Below are 15033 nucleotides of genomic sequence, written 5' to 3'. Positions count from 1 at the left end.
CTGGTAGAAGCCACCCCTGCCCCTGCCCCTTATACTTGAAAAAGCCAAGGCAGAGAAAGCAAATGATGAATCTTAAATCCCCTCTGCCAGTTGGCAGAACTGGGATTCCTAAACCAAATTCGTACCGGTTCTTAAGTTTGCTTTCTTCTCACTTAATGCTGTTTTGCCATAGGACAAAGGATATGTTTATTATAGCAGAATATTAAATGTGACTTTCCTTCTTGTCTTAGGGGAGACTGAGCAAGGCAGAAGCTTGTGGCAGTTTGATTCTTTTACTGTTCCAAGAATCTAAGCCTAGGGTGAGTGAAGGCTAAAATCCAGCCCCTGTTTTAGCAGCTTTGTTTAGAATAAGGAGCCCTTTTTCTTCTCACAAAGGTGCCATCTGCAAATCAAGACATTCTTGGTGGTGCGGGGGGGGGGGGGGGGGGGGGGGGGGGGATGTTGGATGCAAAAGTTGACTCCATTCAAATTCAAGCAAAGGATTTTACAGGCTAGCATCTGATCTGCCACTGAGGTTTCACAGCTGAGTAGAAAATGACTGATAAATGCTAACAATCTCAAGACAGGTACTATCCATACCTTCTCACTAGTTCACCTTCTTTCTCTTTTACGCAAGCAGTTCCACATGCCATCCTAGATCATTTGTTTTTCCCTCTCTGGTGAATCAGAAGATTATCACAATACTATTTTCCCAACCTTTTTTAAAAAAACAAACTTCTATTACTCTATGCCTTCCAGGTCCCATCTCAATGATCTCTTAGCAGGCTTTTACTCCTCTTCACTACACTGAAACAGCATTCATCAAAGGTCACCAATGACTTCACAGGAGACCCAATGCTTATTTCTCAATCTTCATCTTTTTTGGCCCAACGTTAGACACAGTTGATCACTTCTTCCTCCTTGATATTAACTTGTCTGTTTTGTTCCTAGAATAACACACTTGCTGGTTTTCCTCCTAACTTTTCTGGTCCTTCCTTCTCAACCACTAAGTACAGCTCCTTAACTCCCTAACCTAACAATACAGCTAGTCCTCGAGAACTCAGTGCTTGGACCTCTTCTCTGTTGTACTCACAACCCTTTTTTTTGCTGACCTCATGCCGTTTTATGGCTTCCAACAGCACCAGTAGGCTCTCAATTCCCAAATCTCTATCTCCAGACCAGATTTTTTTATCTTGAGTTCCAGAGCTATACATCAAATGCCTACTAAACAGTTTTTATTTTGAAATCTAATATTTCAAAACCTATTTATTTTGAAAAGTGCCTCATTTTTAACATGTCCCAAACTAAGTTCCTGGACTCCTCATACAATCCTCCCTGTTTCAGTTAATGCCAACAACATTCTTCTAGTTCCTCAGAACAAAAACAAAGACCTCACCTTTGATAACACTCTTTCCCACATCCAGTATCTTGACAAATTCTGTTGGCTTTATCTCCAAAACAAACTCAAAATTCTGCTTCTCCCTACTCCTACCATCTCGACCTTGATTCAAAACACTAGAATCCTCTCCTGGTTAGTTACAATAGCTCTCTGCTTCCACTTTTGGCCCTATTTCCACCGTGGTAGTCTATTTGCAAATGACAATTAGGCAAAGCAATAGTTAGTAAATTAGATCATATAAGTCTGGTCAAAACCTTCCAAAGGCTTATTACCCTATTCTGTGTTCAAGTCAAAGACTTATGAGACTCACGATGCAATGTTGAGACCCAACAATCTGTTGCCACCACCACTACCAATATCCTTCTTATCTGTTCCTCTCTTCCTTGTTCAACTGGCTGTAGCAACCTGTTTCTCCAACACACAGCGTACACTTCCACTGCAGGGCTTCTGCAGGGATGTAGCTCTGTCTGGAATGTTTTTCTTCGTGATGGCAACATGGTTTGGGTTCATTACCTCCTGCAGGTCTTGACAAAAAAGTCACCTTTTCAGTGAGGCCTTTCTTGGACACTCTATCTAAAAATGTCACACATGAGCTCCACACATTTTATGTATTCCTTTCAATGTTTTTCTCCATACTACTTATCACTCTCTAACATATTATATAGTTCACCCCTTTATCTTACTTATCATCTGTCTGTCTCACTAGAATGTAAGCTTCAAGAGGTTATAAGATACAGACTGGGCTCTACAACTTACAGTGGATTGTGCTTTTTATGCCCTGAAAGTTAAAAGTATTTGAGTAACTCAAAGTGACAGAAGAGCTGCAGGACCTGCCCAAGATGAGAAGAAAGGGAGATGCCATAGAGGCACTTTAATAGCAGGGGAAAGGAAAGGAAGGGAGGGGGATGGAAGGGGAAGGGAACGTTTTCTTATATTACCTTCATAAAGAGTTCATTTACTTAATTTACTTCATCAATACAGCAAAAGTAAAATTTATTCCAGTTCTAAGTCAAGTTATGGGAAAACAGAGACAAAATTAACAGGAGCTTTGTTTACTGAAACCTCAATGTGCACAAATGTCAAAAAAAAAAAATCAATTATTAAGTTCCATAATTGAGGACGCAATTTTTGGTTTAAATGCTATTAAGAAAATGACAAGTAGCTTTATTCTATTGTTTTTTGCCCTACAAACATTCATCCCTTCTTTTAAATGCCATGTTTCCTATAAGCTATTATTGTATGTTCTATACAAAACAACAAAAGTAAAAAGCAGGTAAAAAGCTTAGATAGCAACAAACTTAACCTAAAAATTTTCTGATACTAGTTGCTCTTATTGTTAACCAGTGACATAACTTTAAACATTAGCAGCATGTGAACTCATATCTTAGCAAAATCCATTTTCTCATTGCTTGAATATTAATTCAACAATTACGATCACTTCAAGGATCATTAACACTATCCTTTTCCAGCACTGGAGTGATTCTCAATACAAGGTTTCAAGTGCTCAATTTAATAATTGATTCATTCTATAAATAAGCATTTGTTTAAACAATGCTTTTACACATACAACTTTTTAGTCCCCCACCAAGATAAATGCAAAGATTTATACGAAAATTCTATGTTTTTTTATCCCTGTGGAAAAAATTTTTATCTTAAAATGAGCTAAACTAAGTTCAAAGAGAAAAGGACATAACAACAACTTAAGTCAAGACTTGACATAACTGTGAAAATTGTGGTATAATGCTGTGTTCCATTTTAAATCATTACAGTGTTAAAATGAATATTCCTATGTATATTGCATACGTGTGAATATATACAATGTAGGATGCATTTGAAATTAAAAAAAAAAAAAACTAACACAAGTTCTTATTGAAGCATGGGTTACATAATGGAAGAGCCTGAATTAAGATGCCATATTGATTTAACTTTGATAGGACTTATCCACCCCTCCCTGAGTTTTAACATACTATGTAGTAATACAAAACCTATTAAAAATACCAATAAAACAAAAAAAGAGAACTAAATACAGGCAGAGATACTTTATCTATGTTTATGGGTAAGATAACTCAAGTGTCAACATGTCAGTTCCTCCCAACTTCATGTATAGGTTCAGTACAAACCTAGTCAAAATCCCACCACGTTAGTGTGTGGCTAGCAGCAAACTGATTACGAAGTTTATATGGAGAGGCAAAAGAAGAGCTGACACAATACTGAAGGAGAATCAAGCCAGACACTACCCAACAACTCTAAGACTTAGTATAAAAGCAACAGTAATCAAGTCAGTGTGGTATTGACAAAAGAACAGAAAAACAGATCAATGGAACAGAATAGAAAGCCCAGAAATAGACCCACATAGATAAAGTCAAGTGACCTTTGACAAAGGAGCAAAGGAAAGAGAATGGAGCAAAAATAAAGATAGTCTCAAAAAATGGTGCTGAAACAACCGGACATCCTCATGTAAAAAAATAAAAGAGACCTTTTATCTTCCACAAATATTAACTCAAAATGGATCACGGAACTACTATAAAATGCAAAACTTTAAGAACTCCTAGAAGAGAACATAGGAAAAAACCTATATGAGTTTGGGTATGGCAGTAAATTTTTAGCTAAAACAGCAAAGACACAGTCCATTAAAAAAAAAATTGATAAGCTGGACTACATTAAAATTAAAATCTTCTGCTCTGTAAAAGACAATGTCAAGAGAATGAAAGAGAAGTCACTGTAACTATCCCAGCCTCACAGATAAGAAAACCAAAGCTCACTGCAGCTAAGCAGCTTCCCCTAAAGTCTTCTGGCTAGTAGGAGGAAGGCAGATGATTCTATCCAGAGAGGGATGGAGGGATGAATGTTTTAGGGCAAAAAACAACAGAATAAAGCTACTTCTCATCAACAGTGATTCTATCCAGAAAGAATATAAGCCTAACCACATCTATATATTTCCTTCCAGACTTCAGGCAATTTGTTTTAGGTAAACAAGTGCTATTCCTAAGGGCTTTGGAAACAGTCATAGTTCTTTAGTTTGAATATAGTTAGAAGTTCATGACTTATTAGGGAGAGATACAAGACAATGGGAGAGGGGAGATGGTTTAGGAAACAATACAAGGAAATAATTCCACTAACTAAAGAGAGACCAAGCTATCTGCTACCAGATCACAATTATTTTATCTTCCTATTCCCCTCCCCCAGAATGACTTCTTTCCAGTAAATATAAGACCTGTGAAGTCTGATGGAAAATGATGGTATTTATTGCTTATTAATCCATACTGTACCTTCTGCAGCATATGAATTCACTCTGAATCTGAAAAATGCATCTGAGCTTTTACGATATGCAAAGTACAGCACTTTGCATACTTTCCGCAGTAGATTCAATGGAAAAAATAGAAATAAATTCATTCATTCACTAAAGATTTAACTCTCTGCTCTTTTGTGCTGGGTTCCTATGCTGGAAACTAAAGATATAATGGCCATTGCCTTCAGGGAGATTACAATCTAGTGGGGGATATAAATATTATTCAAATATAAGTGTACACACAAAAAAAGCAAAACAGAAAATTTGCTACAAAGGAGGGTTATATCTTGCTCAGTGCCAGGGGAAGTGACCTAGTTAGGTAGATCAGGGAAGTTTCACAAAGGAAGCAATGCTTGAGATGATATTTGAAACACCCAATGGAGTTAACTAGGAGAAGGTAAAAGGGAAGAGCTGGGGAAGACTAAATAGCATATGCAAATGCCTTGAGGCAGTAAGGAGCAAGGTGGTATAGCAGGGACTAGAAATAAAGCCAATGTGGCAGGAACAAAGAGAACAAAGGGAGAGTGCACTAGGAGATAATGAAAGAGGGAAGTAGTAATGGATGCCCATGCAGGACCTTGTCAGGCTATATTAAAAATATTTGGCTTCATCCTAAAAGCAACAGAAAGTCAGTAAACAATTTAAGCATGGGGGGTGGGTGGGTCATACAATATTTACATTTTGAAAGCTTCCTCAGGTTGCTGTGTGGAGAATGGTCTGGAAGAGGACCAGAGGGGCTATGGGTGGACTACTGTGGCAATCCAGGGGAAGATGGTAGGCTAGACTAAGGCAGTATTAGAGGCAAACAGAAGGGGATGGATTTGAGAGGGATACAGGAGGTAAAATCAACCAAAGGTATGTTTTTGCAAACATGGGACATGAGAAGGGCTATCAAGAATAGCTCTAGTTTTCTGGAATATACAACGGAGAGGATATAGATGGCATTTACTAAGATAGTGACACTGAAAAAGGAGCTGATTTGGACATTTGGGGATTATGAGGTCTCAGAGATATACAAGAAATAGATATGTCAAGGAGATGCATATGATAACTCGGTAATTGGGGACTGGGCTGTACATATATATTTGTGAAACCTCGCTACTTAGTTGCGGATGAAGTACTGGAGGTGGGATGAACCAGACTGAGATAAGGGACACCTGGGATGAGAGAATCATATAGAAGTCATGAAAGGGCAGACCTGTGAAAAGTGTTTAAGATGAAGAAAGTAAGGGAGCAAAGCAAAGGAGAGATTAACTACATGAAGAGATATAAGAAGAAGCTGGGTTTGAAAGGATGTTAGAAAAAGTAGGGAAGACTTCACCTGGTAAAGATACAGAGATCGTACCAACTCGCAATGAGGAAAATTAAAAGTAATCTAGAAAGATATTTAGACATATTATTAAATTTTAAAAAAGGAAGTGTAAAGCAGTGGATATCAATGCTTCTATACAATATAAACTACAAAAGCTATCTGTATGTGTATTCTGGCCATAAGAATGGACTCTCTCTGGAAAGATAAACAAGAAATCCTAACAGTGTTTCTCTAAGAAGGATCTGATACTCTGGGATAGAAGGAACCCACTTTTCACTGAATTATTTCAACCCACTTTTCTGAATTATTTACTTGTCCAAAATAGTTTTTTTTGTTGTTTTAGCTTCTTTTTTTAAAAAATAAAGGGGAAAAAATTCCCAGTGAGTTTTATATCACTGAAGCACTAATAAGATTACAGAAGAAAATCTAAACCATAAAGGATTTTAAATATGCAGAGCAAATTTATATGACATATTTTGTTATCTTCAATTCTAGAACTGGAGAATTCTGGCGCCAGAGACTCCTTAATTCTGAAATAACGTAGATTTAAGAAGCTCTTTTAGATATGCTGGCTAGAGCTTCTTACACTTTCTTTGGTACCTTCACCCCATTCTTTATACTGTAAAATTAAGGGCTCACCCAAAATTTAAGCCATTTTGCCAATATGCTGTAAATCTGTATCACAAATCAAGTACATTTGACAGGGTCACCTCATTTTTAATTTCCACCTTATACAAGACAGACTATGACGGGGTAAAATACAACTAACAGGCTGATATATGTGCCTAGACTCTAGTCTAGTTTATCATGCAGTTAAACTAAGCACAGACTCTAAGAGTACCTGTTTGTTCACTAGCTTTTCTATACATTCTGGTTTGACAGTTGATACGAGGGTCAAATATGCAAATGCATACTTCTACCAGTAAATGTTTGTATTGTAAGCTCAATTCTGTTCAAACCTTAATAATGTCCACACAGAATCCTTGACCTGAAAAGGACTTTCAAAATTTAATAACTCTATTTCCTGTTTATGTTCTGCTTTACAGATCTTTTTCCTCAGTGGAAATATAATTATAAAGCTTAATAATATAGGTAGGTAGTGCATACAGACATAAAATAGTGAGGTATTCCCAAAACTCAGTGTTAATGATTCCTTCTTGTAACATTTACTGAGTACCCACTATGTGTTGGGCACTGTTAGGTACTGAAAATAGAGTGAAGAACAGAACAGATATGAGAATATGCAAATAGCGAACAAACAACACAAAATCATTAATATGTGGATAAATGCAAAGTCACTTACATAAGCAGAATATCTACCAAAAAGAGTACAGGAAAACAGTACTTAAATGTATTGATTCTTTGGTTTTTTGGTCCTAACTCGTCAAAGGCACAGGGGCTATACTCATCAGTTAACACTGTGGAGAAATCTTCCAGGTGATTTGAATAAACAGCCCCCTTAAGAACTACGAAGTTCACTGATGGCATTACTACATCTAAAATCATAAATCAAAACCCTGGCCGCCCAAGAAGCTTTTAAATTACTGATTCCTAGGTCCTACACCTAGGAGATTCTGATTTACTCAGAACAGGTGTGATCCAAGCTTAGCGAAGTTTAAAAACTCTCAGGTGCAGTTGAGATTCAAACAACTGTGGGAAAGAAGAGATCTGACATGCAAGAAGGGTGGGGAATGACAGAATGGAATATAAGAAAATATTCCAGTTCTCATATATGGCATAACTACCTGGGCTCTGTAACTGTTACTCCTACTGGGTAGACAGATGTTAAGAGACTATAGTAACTTTTTGCCAAAACTCATTATGGTCTTTGGACTACAGTGAATTTACTAAGGTAATGCTGCTGCTCTGCTGGGCTCAGCCAGGTGCATGCCAGCCTTCCTGAACAACTTCCCTATCATCATCTCAAAAAGTTGCAATGATGAAACCAGCAGAATACAACTTTTTTCAAAACATTGGTCAAATGAGGAAAGGTCTCAAAAATACTCTTACTCACATAATGCACAAGTAGTTTTGCCTATAACATTTGTCATTACAAAGTAAAATGCTGTTACCACAGTTTAAGATCCTTGCTCTTTCTGCTCTATGCTTTCTTGTCTTTTCCCTCCCTTTCTGCTACAAAGCAGAAAGAATTAAAAGCGTAAACACGAAGCAGAGCTATCAGAAACAGGTAAAATCTTACTTTAAAATCCTACTTAAACATTTATTAAATCCTCTCACTTTATAGTTGACATTTAGAAAATGTTACATAATGGGAAAATATATTAATTATACATAGTATATAATTATTAAGTCTAGAATACGCACTAGTGATGTTACTAGTTACTGTATGACCGTTGTGTTATAAAATACTTTTACACAGAATTGAACAGTTTTGAGGCTTGTAACTGCCATTCAAGGACTTCAGTAATACCTTACCATCTAAAAGAATATAAGAAGCAAAGATTCACTAGAAAGATCAAGAATATATTAATCCATGTGACATAAAAGTATTTTATTGGTTTAACAGTAGAATATGGAGATTGGGTCGGAAATCTGAATTACAAAAGCAGTCGCTGTACAGTAAGCTAAAACCAAATACTCCTTAGGATAGGCCTTAGAGAAAATATAACCTGCTGCTAATATAAACCCACATTCTGTATCATCTCCTGCATTGTCTCTCACCTTGAAAGACCCTTTTCTCCACTTCCATCCTATATTACCTGGGCTTTCCCTGAATTTCCGTCTTTAGCTCCCCCTTTTTGCCATATGTAATGCCACAGATACAATTACCCATACTATATATCTTTATTGCTTAGAAATATCCTATTTCATAAAACTATATGTAGAGTTTCTAAATCTTCAGTTGTAGCATTATATATTTGCATTTATCGCTTTGCTTCTTCTAGTACTACTTACTAAACATTGTACTTGTCTGTTCAATTGTCACCTGAAACTCCACAAAGTCAAAATAATCTTCAAAACAAACCTGGACCTTCTAAAGTCCAACAATTATAGTATTTGATAGCCAAAGTGTGAGAGGGACAATGATGCTTATACACTACCAGTGGAAGGAGAAAGGAGCACATTTTAAAGGTTCCTTAGCCACTAGTGTGTAAAACCCATTTGATAAGTAATCCCACCCCTAGGAAACTGTCCTAAGAGAATAAATACAGATGTGGATAAAGACTTTTCTATAAGGAGGCTAAAAGGAATATTATCAGCAATGAGAATCAAGATAACTTCAATGTCCAACAAAAGGTAATAGTTAAATCACTTCTGGTTTTCAACAAACTATGATGTAGCCACAAAAAATCAAGTTTTTGAAGGCTATTTAATGGTGTGGAAAAATATGATGGATTAAGGTTAGAAAGGTTACAAGAACCGTATATCCGGGGCACCTAGGTGGTTCAGTGGGTTAAAGCCTCTGCCTTCAGCTCAGGTCATTATCTCAGGGTCCTGGGATCAAGCCCAGCTGAGCAGAGAGCCTACTTCTTCCTCTCTCTCTCTCTCCCTGTCTCTCTGCCTACTTGTGATCTCTGTCAAATAAATAAATGTAATCTTTAAAAAAAAAAAAAAAAGAACTGTATATCAGTAGTAATCTAAATTTGTAAAATATGTATATGTATAAAAACATCAACAGTGGTTTTAACTACAGTAAACTCAGTTGCTTTTATTATGTATTTTTTTGCCTGTGTGTCTTACCAAACATTTATGATAATTATACTTTTATAATAAAAAAAAGTTGTTTCTTTTTTTTTAATGGCACTTTCATTTATGATTTCAGTGCAGGCACAAAACTTAAGTTTTAAGCCTCCTTCCTCACTAGGGCCCACATCCAATCATTCAGGAAGTGCTTTTGTGCCATCCTTCTTATATCCCAAGAACGATAGTAGCAAACCAACTGTACTGAAAAGGCACGGAAGTCCTTCAGAATCCTTGCAAATATTCTCAAGCCTCTGTTCATGTCATTTCTTCTACCTCCGTAATTACCCTGTTTCTCTCAATACTCTATCTGAATTCATTAATAAATAGAAGACCTTCCATAATGCCACAATACTCTTCCCTCTTTTTCAACTTCTTTGGTACATACTGCTGTTTGGCTTTTTGGTTAGGACACAATGACTAAAGGCCAACTAGAAGAAGAGCAAGGTGGCTTGAGGTCAAGGCAAAAAACATGAAACATATAAGTGACCTCTGAAGGCACAGAATAGTAACCTGTTTCAAAATACAGCCTTGAGTTAACAAGAAAAGACTGAGTGATGTTCAGCACATACTCTGTTTCCTAATACAGGCAAACATTAATTTTCAGACATCTGCAAAACTTAAAAAGCACTTGAAAATTACTATGTTAGACCAAGGAGACGTAACAACCAAATTCAATGTGGTATCCTTGAATAGATCCTGGAATCAAAAAAGGATATTAGTGAAAACTGGTAATATATGAATAAAGCTTAGAGTTAAACTAATAGTAACTTACCAATGTTAATTTTTAATCATCTAGTATTAATTAGTTTTAACAAATATAGCAGAAGCCATCAAAAAGGAGTACTCATTTACAATTGCTTTCTATTGCCTAAGGGACAGGCATCAGTACAGTACTAAGTCAACAGTATTAAGAAATACTGAGATGACCCTCCACTTTATGATGGTAGAGAGGAGGTCTTCCGCTTGGTCACTCCAGCGCTCTTCTGGACCACACCCTTCATGTCCAAGGCTTGGTTTTCATTTAATCCTCTGAGTGAACGCATCAGCCATGAATAATTCTATTTGACAACAGCTTATTACAGTTTGCAGTATTAAGAATCCTTCTGTTTCACAACATTCACAGAAAACTCTGACATCCATTTTAACAATTAGTTAGGAGCTATAATGATCATTTATATAAAAAATACTTCATACTAAGCTACTATTTCCTGTTAAATGCCCCTAGGAGGAGAGGTAAAGGTTTTGTCTCATAGCTATTTGACACCTTATATGAAGACTGAGATCTACTTAAAAGGGTAAAAAAACAACCAACAGTGAATCTTAGAGGCACCACTCTTTCTTGTACTTCTTTAGAGAAAAGGAAATATACTGAAGCATTAAAAGGAAACTCTAAGAGCCTACTTATGAAAATTCAAGTCTTCCGCTCTTCTAAGGTGAAGAGCATTTCATTTTCTGCACAGTCCAACTTTTTTGATCAACCTAACAATGACAGTAAGGAGAATGGTTTTATAAAAATCCCAGGAAGAGTTTTGTTAAATGACATTTAACCTGTGAGTGTTTTGAATATTATGGCTGAAGTGATTTCTTCTGTCATCAAACTAAACAGTTTTTACAGTTTTTTTAAACTATGATCTACCTAAAAAATCTAGTGATTACCTACCCTCATCCTTTTTGTTATACCTTTCACTAAATAGAGATTACATTTTATTCTAACCTTAAAAGTTTAGCTGTTACAGCATTTTTATATGTCCCAAAGCAGCTAGTATAATGTTTTCGACATAACACTCAATAAGTACTTGCTGAATAAATACCAAACACTATAAAAGGCATGATGGCACAAGACTGATTCTTTGTAAAAATTGTTCTGTCCTGGGCGCCTGGGTGGCTCAGTGGGTTAAGCCGCTGCCTTCGGCTCAGGTCATGATCTCAGGGTCCTGGGATCGAGCCCCGCATCGGGCTCTCTGCTCGGCAGGGAGCCTGCTTCCTCCTCTCTCTCTACCTGCCTCTCTGCCTGCTTGTGATCTCTGTCAAATAAATAAATAAAATCTTTAAAAAAAAAAATTGTTCTGTCCTATCCAATTTTTTACTTTATGTATACCAGTAGCCAGGTACTGTAGACTGTGGTAGGGATAAATAAGATATCACCTAACTAAACTTACAGATATGGAAGTGTTAGACCCAATACAGTGTAACAGGTACAGAACTAGACACGTTCAACGACCCATGCAAGGAAGAAAGAGGATTTAATCAACTCTGTTTAACTGGGTATAACAGGACACTCTGTGCATGCCTAAATATAGGGCAATCCTCCATTTTCCTTGTAAAAAAGAAAAAAGCCCCCCCCAACTTAAATGTATGATTTTTAGAATGCCAAGGAAAATACTTCAAATAACTAGTTCAGCTACAGATACTTAAAATCACCCAACATAATAATAAATTAACTTGCAAATAATGCTTTCCTAAACTCTGTTTCATTAAAATTTTATTCGGGGCGCCTGGGTGGCTCAGTGGGTTAAGCCGCTGCCTTCGGCTCAGGTCATGATCCCAGGTCCTGGGTTCGAGCCCCACATCGGGCTTTCTGCTCAGCAGGGAGCCTGCTTCCTCCTCTCTCTCTGCCTGCCTCTCTGCTTACTTGTGATTTCTCTCTGTCAAATAAATAAAATCTTTAAAAAAAAAATTTTATTCAACTCCTTGAGATTAGTGTCATTATCATCACTAGAATCCTTTTCCAGAGTACATTATCTTCACTTCTAAGTTACTGAGATGCAGCACTTTTTCACTGTGCAATAAATGCCATTATCAAAAATTTTATCAGCTAGACGTATCATTTGTACAATGTTAAGATCAATGTTTTTCTCCACTCAACCTAAAAGTATATTCATTAAATACTCAATATAACCATTTATTACATTCTTTTAACTGCTTTAATCAGCTTTGTTGAGGTAGAATTTATTTTATTTATTTATTTTTTAATATTTTATTTATTTGACAGAGAGAGAGAGATCACAAGTAGGCAGAAAAGCAGGCAGAGAGAGAGAGAGGGAAGCAGGCTCCCAGCTGAGCAGAGAGCCCGATGCGGGGCTCGATCCCAGAACCCTGAGATCACAACCCGAGCCGAAGGCAGAGGCTTTAACCCACTGAGCCACCCAGGCGCCCCAAGGTAGAATTTATTCTTAATAAAATTCACCACTTTGAAGTAAATAATTTGACAGGTTTTAACAAACATATACGATCTTACATCACTGCCATAATCATGATATAGAACATTTCTACAATCTGAAGAGCTCCCTGGTGTTCCTTTGCAGTTAATCTCCTCTCTCCACCCTTGGCTCCTCAGAACTACTGACCTACTTTGCCATTACAGTCTTGTCTTTTCCAGAAGGTCCTATCACTAGCAGCATACAGTATATAGAATTTTGTAACTGCGTTGATTCGTTGAGCATAATCCCTTTACACTTATCCATGTTGTGGTGTGTATCAGTTCATTCAATCACAAAAGTATGTCACAATTTGTTTATTCATTCAACTACCAGTAGACACTGGTAGATTGCTTTCAACTTTTGGCTACTAGGACTAAACAACCACTACGAACATTCAAGCACGTATTTGTGAACGTATGCTTTCATTTCTCTTAAGTAAATGCCTGTAAGTGGTATTACTGAGTGGATTAGCTTCCTAAGGCTACTACAACAAAGTATCACAATATGGGTAGCTTTAAACAGAAATGTATTCCTTTACAAGTGTGTAGGCTAGAAGTGTGAGATCAAGGTGTAAGGTAGAGCCATGTTCTCTTCAAGCCTCTAGGAACGAATCTGTTCTATGTTTTTTTTTTCTTAGCTTCTCCTACAGTACTGATACTGGCAGCCCTTGGTTTAAAGCTGCATAACTCTAACCTCTGCTTCCATCCTCATATGGCATTCTCTTTTTATGTCTCTATATGAGGCTATCTCTTTTTTGTATGTCTTCTGTGGCTCACTCTTTTTCTAAGAACACAAATCATACTGTATTAAAAACTCCCTACTCTAATATGACCTTACTTTAAGCTGCAATGACCCTATTTCCAAATAAGGTCATATTCTAAGGTACTGAGGGGCAGAGAACTTAAATAAACCCTTTTGGAGGGACACAGCTTAACCCCCGTACTGGTCATAAGGTAAGTGCATGTTTACAATAACAAAATACTAACCTATTATTCAAAGGGATGATATAATTTTGCCTTTTCAAAAGCGATGTGTGGCAACTCCACATCCTCCCTAACCCTTGGTATGATATGTTTTTTCTTTTTAAAATGTTAAAGTACATGTGTAGTTGTACCTCACTGTGGTTTTAATTCACATTTCCTTCATTACTAATGATGTTAAGCATCACTAAAATTTATAAAGTTTTGTAGGTGACCTGTCTATTCAATCTTTTGCCCATTTTTGATTTTTCTCACAATTAAGATGTCAGAATTTTTTTGAACGTTCTGGATACAAGTCTTTTATCTGATATAGGTTTTGCAAATATTTTCTCCCTGTCTATAACTTGACTTTTCATTTTCTCAACAGAACCTTCTATTTTGATGAGGTCAATTTACCCATTTTTTTCCTTTCTTTTTTTTTTTTTTTTTTTTTTTTGGTATCCTAAGAAATCTTTGCACTAAGGTCATGAAAACTTTCTCATGTTTTATTCTTGAAGTTCTATCATGTTAGCTTCTACATGTAAATCTATGACCCACTGAGTTAATTTTTGTGTACAATGAGAGGCAAAAGTTAAAGCTCATTGTTCTACAAATAGAAATAGGAAATTCAGTTATTTTAGCACTGTCTGTTGAAATCCTTTCCCTATTGAATTACTTTGGCACTTTTGTCAAAAGTCAACTGACCATTTATGTGTAGATCTATTTAGGGGCTCTCTACTCTGTTCCACCGATCTATAGGCCTATCCTCTTGCCAGTACCACACTATCTTGATTACTGTAGCTTTATATGGTATGTCTTAGAATCAGGTAGGGCAAGTCCTCCTATTTTTTTGTTTTCAAAAGTTAGAATGTCCAAAATGGTACGAGACACAATCCAGTCCCTTCAACCTGTCCATTTCAATTAAAAAATTGGTATTTAGGGGTGCCTGAGTGGCTCAGTCAGTTAAGCATCTGACTCTTGATTTTGGCTCAGGTCATGATCTCAAGGCCCTGGGATCAAGCCCCATGTCTGGCTCTGAGCATATTAGCAGAGAGCCTGCTTTGGGGGTTTCTCTCCCTCTCCCTCTGCCCCTCCACCTGCTCACCCTCTCTAAAATAAATACATAAATCTAAATAAATTCTATTTCAAAAATACCATTCAAGAAGATGAGACATATCTCTGCTGTTAAA

General features: G+C 36.8%; 1 protein-coding gene across 1 annotated transcript in view; it reads right to left on the bottom strand.

Annotated features, from left to right (window-relative positions):
* Nucleotides 1–15033, bottom strand: part of UBE2E3 (ubiquitin conjugating enzyme E2 E3) — an 88548-nt gene that overhangs the window by 8799 nt on the left and 64716 nt on the right.

Source organism: Lutra lutra, chromosome 3 (assembly GCF_902655055.1).
Source record: "Lutra lutra chromosome 3, mLutLut1.2, whole genome shotgun sequence".
Taxonomy (NCBI): domain Eukaryota; kingdom Metazoa; phylum Chordata; class Mammalia; order Carnivora; family Mustelidae; genus Lutra; species Lutra lutra.
Note: the sequence above shows the minus strand (reverse complement) of the source record. Positions and strands in the feature narration are given on the sequence as shown.